Source organism: Crocodylus siamensis, chromosome 5 (genome assembly GCF_052110815.1).
Source record: "Crocodylus siamensis isolate JL-2025a chromosome 5, ASM5211081v1, whole genome shotgun sequence".
Taxonomy (NCBI): Eukaryota; Metazoa; Chordata; order Crocodylia; family Crocodylidae; genus Crocodylus; species Crocodylus siamensis.
This window is the reverse complement of record NC_143399.1, coordinates 143,045,272-143,053,921: the sequence shown is the minus strand read 5'-3', so window position 1 is coordinate 143,053,921 and position 8,650 is coordinate 143,045,272. Positions and strand designations below refer to the sequence as shown.

General features: G+C 44.3%; 1 non-coding gene across 1 annotated transcript; it reads right to left on the bottom strand.

The window, feature by feature from the left end:
- Positions 1 to 282: 282 nt before the first annotated feature.
- Positions 283 to 475, bottom strand: LOC149864687 (U2 spliceosomal RNA). The gene has a single exon (XR_016442786.1). It is a non-coding gene; the product is annotated as a U2 spliceosomal RNA (small nuclear RNA).
- Between the last annotated feature and the right edge of the window lie 8,175 nt (positions 476 to 8,650).

Genomic DNA, 8,650 nt, shown 5'->3' with positions numbered 1-8,650 from the left:
AAGCAGAGTCCCACTTTTCCCTCGCAGACCACAGCCCAAGGCAAAGCAGCCTGCATGGAGCCTCCCTCCCTGTCCCCCAGCACACTGACACTGGGGAGCGAAAGCCCTGGTGCACCAGACGCGGGGGGGGGGCAGCAGCTGGAACTTCCAGCCCAAATAGCCAAAGACTCCTCCAACCCGCCGGGTGGGCCAAACTCAAAATGCAGCACCTGCATACCCCCTGCCCGTGTCTCGCATACCCCTAGTACCAGGGGTTGAGAAATACTTTTTTTTTTTTTTCTGTTTTTTTGCACCGGTCCTGGAAGCACTGCAATACCAGGTCAATGCATGGAGTGGATGGAGCACGCTCCGATTCCACCACCCAATACCAAAAAGGATCTGCTCAATATAGACCTCCTATGGAGGACATATCAGAGACAATTACCCTGGGGAGCTCGCCTACGTGGTCACGCTGCTTCCCCTGCCAGGTAAGTATGCCCTAAGGAACTTGTGTTCCTTATGGTTAATTTGTCACCCAACTGGGGTTGGGCTTATGTAGCCCAACCCCACCTCCGGAGCTGTCAACAGGAAGGGAGCAGGGAGGAGGAGCAAGCTACTGGCTGAAGTTTTCCTGGCCTGAGCTGGAGAGGTGAGGGGGATTAGAGCCCCATGCCTTGTCGTCTGCCCCCCTCCCCTCCATCTCAGGCCAGGCAAACACCAGCTGGTAGCTTGCTCCCCCTCCCTTCCTTCCTTTCTGCTGAGAGCCCCAGAGCTGGGGGCGGGGGAGCTGGGGGAAAGGGACAGCGCCTCAACTGTAGGAAGGCTCCTTGGGCTCTTGCAGGCAGGCTTGATCCCGCTCCCTTGACTCAACAGGTTTATGTAAAGCATCATGAGTTCGAGCAAGGCCCTGCACATCTATCAGCACTCCGCATGCAGGAAAGAGTTAGACTGAAAATGTCAAAGAATGCTAAGAAACTGAATCTGTTCACTCCTATACCATTTTATAGGGCTGTGCAAAATGGCACCTTTCCATTTCAACTTGCGTTGCAACGTTTTGACAGAACAGTGTTTCATTTCAAATTCTGTTTCATTTTGAAATGGCTGTTCCATTTTGTTTTGTCAAAACAGTTTCTCTGCTTCAACGTTTCACCCATAGGCTATAATAGGGAAGCATGAAACAGCCTATAACTTTGTCATTTCTTGCCTGATTCAACTGAAACGTGCAGGGATGGTAGCCCCTTCTGACACCATGGAGCCTGCCAAGTTTCAAGGAGATAGGTGCAGGAGTTTCTGGGAAACTGCACCTCAAAATCTTGAAAACAAAACTTGTGATGTGGATGTGTTAAGCCACAGGGGGGTGATGGTAGCTCCTGCTGAGGGGTTTCTGGGGAACTGCACCTCATACTGCTGATAAGCAAAACTCGTGACATGGGTGACACTGTGTGTGTGTTAAGGCACAGGGGGGGGTGAAAACTGCAGGGATGGTGGCCCCTGCTGAGGGCACAAAGCCTGCCAGCTTTCAAGGAGATGGGTGCAGGGGCTTCTGGGTTCTGGGACCCTGCACCTCAGGCTGCTGACAGGCAAAACTCATGACATGGGTACTTTTGTGATTGTGCCTTTGTTAGGGCACTGGGGGGTGAAAACTGCAGGCCTGCTAGGCCTTGCTATGGCCATGAATCCTGCCAGTTTTCAAGGAGATAAGTGCAGGAGAGCTCTGGGATCTGGAGCTCTACACCTCAGGCTGCTGACAGGCAAAACTTGTGACATGGGTGACTCTATGTGTGTGTTAAGGTGCGCCCTCACTGGCACTGGGGCTGCTACGCAATATGGTAGCATGTCCCCATGAGACATCCTCCTCGCCTACAGCCTCAGCTCAGTCCATCACTTTCAATGGCAACAGGTAAGACAATCTGGTGTCTTTTAGTAGGCCAACTGTACAGTCAGAGAAATGTATCTTAGCAAGCGTTTGGGTTGAAAACCCTTTGTCAGGCTAAGGAAGCACCTGTATTTGGTCTGTATGTCTCCTGGTCCTGGACTGAAGGAATAGTAAGGAAGCCAGAGGCTGGCCTGGCATGCAATGCAGGCAAGAAAGACAGTCAGTGAAAATGGAAATGGAGGCATCAGGGGGTGAAGGACAGACTAGGGTATGGGGGGTGGGTGGAGGTGGATGTAGCAGCTCACATAAAAGGGCAGAAGTACCTGGGGAGTCCGACGTCTGGCAGGTTGCAGTGTGCCAGAATTCTATAGTAATCGTATCCAATATAACTATAAAATTCAAAAGAATAAATCAATGAATATAATAATAAAATAGAAGCACCTAGAAGAAAAATGTATTCTGAAATCCCTCTTGCTAGGATAGCCTAGCCTAGCAAGTAGGGAATCCTTTAGAAGAAGATCAGTGCTAGCTGTAGTTGTCTGATGCTGAGCTGCTGGAACACACAGCTCAGTAAGTGACACCAAGGCAGAAAGCAAGGCAATTGAAACAATGCTGCCTTTTATGCTGTTTTTCCATCCCTCCCCCAGAGCACTGGGACTGGAAGGGACCTCAGGGAAGGATGACAGTTACTGGCCAGCGACACAGTTTTGCATCCTATTCTCAGAATGAAGCTAATGGGCTGTGGAGTGGACGCCTACACAGTCAGGTGGGCAGCTAACTGGCTTAGGCACTGCACCAAGGGAGTGGTGGTGGACGGGTTGTTCTTGGCCTGGAAGGAGGTGGGCAGTGAGGTCCCGCAGGGTTCGGTCCTTGGACTGGTGTTATTTAATATCTTCATCAGCAATTTGGACGAGGGTGTGGAGAGCACCTTCTCCAAGTCTGCAGATGATACTAAGTTATGGGGCAAAGTTAACACACCAGAGGACATGAAGCAGATGCAGCCTGACCTGGACAGGTTGGATCAATAGGCAGAATGAAATAGGATGCAATTCAACAAAGATAAATGTAAGGTACTCCGCCTAGGGAGGAGGAATCCCCAGCACACCTACAGGTTGGGGGATGACCTCCTCAGCAGCTCAGAGGCTGAGAGAGATCTTGGAGTCATAGTTGACTCCAAGATGAACATGAGCCAGCAGTGCAACAAGGCCATCAACAAAGCCAATTGCACCTAGTCGTGTATTAGCAGATGCATGACCAACACATCGAGGGAGGTGATACTCCCCCTCTATGCAGCATCAGTCAGGCCGCAGTTGGAGTACTGTGTCCAGTTTTCTGTGCTGCACTTCAAGAGGGACACGGAGAATCTGGAGAGGGTTCAGAGGAGGGCCACTTGCATGATTAGTGGCCCCCATGAAAGACCCTACGAGGGGAGGTTGAGAGATCTGGATCTCTTCATCCTTTACAAAAGATGGATGAGGGGTGACCTTGTAGCCTCCTATAAGTTTATCAAGGGAGGACAGCAGGGAATTGGTGATGCACTGTAGGGAGTAACTAGGAATAATGGGTGCAAACTAGTGGAGAGTAGATTTAGGTTAGACATTAGGAAGACATTTTTTACAGTAAGGGTGGCCAGAGTCTGAAACGGGCTGCCAAGAGGGATGGTGCTGTCACCTAACTTGGAGGTCTTCAGGAGGAAGCTTGACAGTCACCTGGCTGGTGTCGTCTGACCTCAGTCCTCTTTCCTGCCAGGAGCAGGGGGTCGGACACAGTGATCCATTGGGTCCCTTCTGACTTTCTAATCTATAAATCTATGAATAATTTAATCCTGTGAAAACAGAAGTATCATGTCAGAAATATCCTCTTCTACCATCCTGGCCAGAAACATTCATTTTAATCACCTCATTTAAAATCCTGCAGGTTTTTCTGCTAAGGTTTTTGCTCCAGATTTTTCTACTAAGCCCAGGTCCACATTGGAAACAAACTTTGAGAGTTCCAGTGAGTGCTGTGTGAATACCCATTCGGTGCAGAGGCATGGTTTCTGTGACTTAGTGGCATATCTCACTGGTTAAATTTAATAGTTTCATCATCAGATGGTCCCATAAAAGTCTAGAAAAAAGTCAGAGGCAAAAATGATATTAGGAGACGCTATCTTGTTACAGAATGAATTACATGGTCAAGCAGATTAACTGAAAGGGCCCTCCCTAGAGAGGATTCAGTAGAGGAGGAGAAAGAAAGGCAGCTCCTGCAGCTGCACTGCAGACAAAGCAGCAGCAGCATGTTTGCGTATTGACTGTGTGACTCCATAAAACTCTTCTGATTTTTCTTAGAAATAGTAAAATTTATGGTCAGAAATCAACTGTTTCAAGAAATGGAAGTCTTGGTGCAGTAGTATTGTAGATAAAGTCAACCACAGTTACTGTGTTTGTGTAATCCACGTTCCTGCTCCTCAATACATCACACTGAGCATAATTAAGCAATGGTAGCAGTATTTCTATTTTACAAGGCAATAATCCAGTCTAGAGGCTAAGTAATTTATTAAAATGGTCTAAAAGATGTTGCTGATTAAAAAAAGTGGGCAGTGATAACATTGATTTTATAACATACGTGTAAATAATATAAGCCTATAATATATATAATGTCTACAACAACCCAGAATTTAAAGTCTTCAAGGGTAGCTGAGACTACTTGTCTAGTTTTGGTGAAGGTACATGAGTTATCTTATTGTAATAATGACAATCCCATCATACTTTATCTACAATATAAAATGCTTGGTTCCCTTAATTTTGACTGGCCCAGTGAGGCTACTTATATTGGACAATTATTTGAATAACAAGAACATCCATAATGATACACTAAAGGATACAAATGTATAAGGGTTATAAACCAACACCTAACCATCTGGATTAAGAAGCTACCTTACAGGCATATTAAAAAGGGTTTTACACTTTTTTCTAAGCATCCATAGTTGACACTATGAAAAACAGGAAACTGAGCTAGTTGTCAGGAAGCCTAGCTATGTGTTTCCATTATAATTATGCATGTTCTGTTTTTCTCATCCCTCTTGTTAATGCACTCTGGAAACATAAAGGATCGACTGCTCAAGAACACAGGATCCTCCAGTTTAAGGATTCATTTCAGTACAAAGAGAAGCTGCAATATTTTTTAACAGATCAGACATGGCATATTAAGGTAAGCAGAAATAGAGCATTCTTGACCCAAAGCCCACTGTAGTCAGTGGAAATATTCCACTGAATTAACTGGACATTTGGATACAGTCCTTAACTGGCATTTACCTATAAACTTAATTTTAGGAAAGAGGTTATGGTTTGGGTGTATTGGTTCCTGTCAATATATGACTTCTAACAGACAGTATTTAAGTTGATAACTGAAAATAATCTGAAACAGACTCATTTTTTTAAAGAAAAGAACTCTAGGAATAAAGTCTTTGCTTCTTTTTTTTTTTACTTCATGTACACTAAAGGATTACGCAGATGTGCTTGAAGAGGTGCAGATCTGCAACTGCACGGTTCATTTGTCAGTCATCTTGTTTTTGGAGCCCCAAATCCATATTCAACGTTCCCTGCAAGCCTGATGGCCACCATTTAAGTCAACGCTTCAGGCTTGAACCAGGAACCTCCAGAGCTAAAAGTATGATTTAGCAACCTGCAGTACACATTGCACAAGGGTCACAGGTAGAACAGCTATCAGCTGCTCAGGACCACTGGAATATTGAGTCAAGGTTGAATCCAATCTACCTGCTGCAACCCCCCCCCCCACCAGTTACAAACCACCAGTTTACACCAGAAAATCTTCTTACCCACAGTTTGTATGCAAATAATTCCCTCTTGAGAAGTGCCCACCGTGTGTGGTACAGAATGGGTTTTGTTGGGGGAGGGGTAGGCACTTACTCTCCATTATTGGCTTACTCTACTATTTTTCTCTACAGAATCTACACTGAAAGAAGGGACAGTATCACACCCTCACATTTACAAACATATTGGTGAAAAATAGAGTGTGCCCACCGCACTCTTTCAGACTAGACATTGGATTGAAGGCCAGAATATATACTATAACATCACAGGAAATTATTAGCTAAAATGGAAGATGAGGATTGATGCACACTCCTACTGTAAAGTAGATAAGGAACTAGCTATGGGGATATTACAATGGGCTATGTTGAAAGAATAATTATCTAACTGGAGAGAGAATAGTAGTGGTATTTACCAGGGACTGGTCTTGTGATCTACTCTGTTTAATGGTTTTATTAACTACCTTAGTACAAGAACTCTGTGTATGCTTAAGAATTTGTAGATAACACAAAGTTGGGAGGATGAGGACTGGTTTTTCATGCAGGAGAAATAGATAATCTTGTGGAAGGAGTAAGAGAAACTATTTTTCCTTCAGCAATCTCTCACAGTCAAGGATGATTGTCTTGCATGATTGTTTTATCTGTGTGTCCAAAGATGGCTGATGAGGCCTACCCGGGATTGATTGACTCTACTGCAACTCAGATGTGTATTTCTGTGTGGGGTGGGTGGTGCTGGATTCTTGATTTGGCCCACAACACAATGTTCCTGCCACTCCCGCTTTTCCATCTCCTGTTGTTGTCAGGTTTCAAAGTACTGAGATTCCTGCAGCAGACTCTTGCTTGATTTGGGGCAGTCCTGGACACCAGTCTCCCATGAGTTGACATCAATGCTTTATTCTTTTAAACTGGCCTTGAGGTCATCCCTGAAGTACTTTCTCTTCCCTCCTCTTGAGTATACGCCTTGGCTGAGCTGGGAGAATAAAACCTGCTTTGGGTGTCTGGAGCCTGACCTCTGGATGACATGGCTGCCCCAACAAAGTTGATGTTGGATGATCATCACCTCAATACTCATGGTGTTTGCTTGCATGAGGACGCTAACATTGGTGCATATGCCTACCCACTGGATTCGGAGGCTCTTCCGCAGGCAGCATTGATGGTACTTCTCCAACAACTTCGGATGTCTCCTGTGCATTGTCCATATCTCAGCTCCATACAGCAAGGTAGGGAACATGGCTGTTTGATAAACCATGAGCTTGGTTTCGGATCTGATGTCACAACCTTTAAACACCTGTTTCCTCAGGAGTCCAAAGGCTGCACTTGCATATTTGAGGCAATTTTGGATTTCCTTGTTAATGTCAACCTTCTGTGAAATGGCTTCTGATGTATGGGAAATACTCAGTGTTCTCCAGAGACTCACTAGGTGTGGATTACCAGAGCTGGGGAGGAGCTTATTGGTGGAAGACCTTAATCTGAATGTTAAATGTCGGTCCTATTTTCTTGTATGCCTTAGTAAAGACATTGATGATTGCCTGATGGTCTGCTTCCAAGTGAGCACAACACTACAGCATCATCAGCTTCCTGGAACCCAGTGATTGAGCTCAGGGTGGTCTGACCTCAGTCAGTAACAGTATACAGTAATAGAAACTATACAGTAATATATTGTACATTTAATATATATAGTATCTATTCAGGGTAATATATGTTATATATTAATAAATGTATAATATCATAAAAAACTATAAATTAAATAATAAAAAGTTGTAATTATGGACTAATAACTTTTGCTATAAAATTGGGGCTTGTAGTTTGGAGGTGATGGAGGAAGAGAGGGATCTGGGTATACTAGTTATTCATGGCTTCTGTGTGGCTGTAGCTGCAGTGTGGCTGTGGCTGTGGAAAAGGCTAATATGATTCTAGGATGGTCTCAGTAGAATCAGTAGTTTTAGCACCGTTGTATGAGGCCCAGGTCAGACCCATTTGTAAAAGAAGGTATCGTTCTGATCACCTATTTTCAAGATGAATTTAAATTGGAACAGGTCTATTAGGGTGATTAAGGTAATGAAGAGTTCATTTTATGATGGAAATTAAGAGTGCTTGGCTTGTTTAACTTAGCAAAATGAAGGTTAAGAAGGGGTCTGATTACTCTATATAAATACATTCTGAGGTGCCTGTTGGGGAAGGGGAAGAGCTATTAGCTCAATATCAAATTGAACATGAAAGAATTTAAACTGGAAATTAGAATAAGATTTCTAACCATTAGAGGAGTAAGCTCTGGAATGATCTTACGAACAAAGTAGTAGTGGGGTGGAAGGGGAAGGAATCTAAATATATTTGATATAGAGCTTGACAAGTTTATGGAAGGGACAGTATGACTGGAAAGAGATGTTTTTGAAGTAATACCAGCACTCAGAGTGCATGTGCTACGTGGTACTGTGCGTTTGGTATCCCCATGAAGGGGTTAGGAGGACATTTGACTTCTATATAGGTTGCCTACATACATGAGAGGTGTCTGGTAATTCTATGTTTCATGGCTTCTGCTGATTGTCTACTGAGGCCACGACATAATGCTTTTCCTTTCTGAATGCAATGGCTTTTAGGGAGTTGTTTTATTTTGTTTGCCTTTCTTAGAAGCATTGGATGCTTGACATGGCTAGAAATTGGAGTTTGGCATATTTACACTGGTGCTCCCAAATAGCTTTGAGAAATCTTTTACGTGTCCAACTGCTAGATATTGCTCACATGCTCAGGGTCAAAGCAATCGCCAGATCCAGGGTCAGGAAAGAAACTTCCCTTGGGTTAGATTGCCAAAGACCTTTTTTTTTGTAGTGTGGAGCATGGTCTACTTTCTAAAATCAGCTAAGAATATTGGAGCTACAAATTCCTACCATGGCCAAGACATGGTTTCTCTTGTTCTTTGCCTGTGGCAAATTGTAGGTTCTGTTTACTTGCATGCTTTGCAGCTATAGTACGCAAGAGGGATGGGGTAT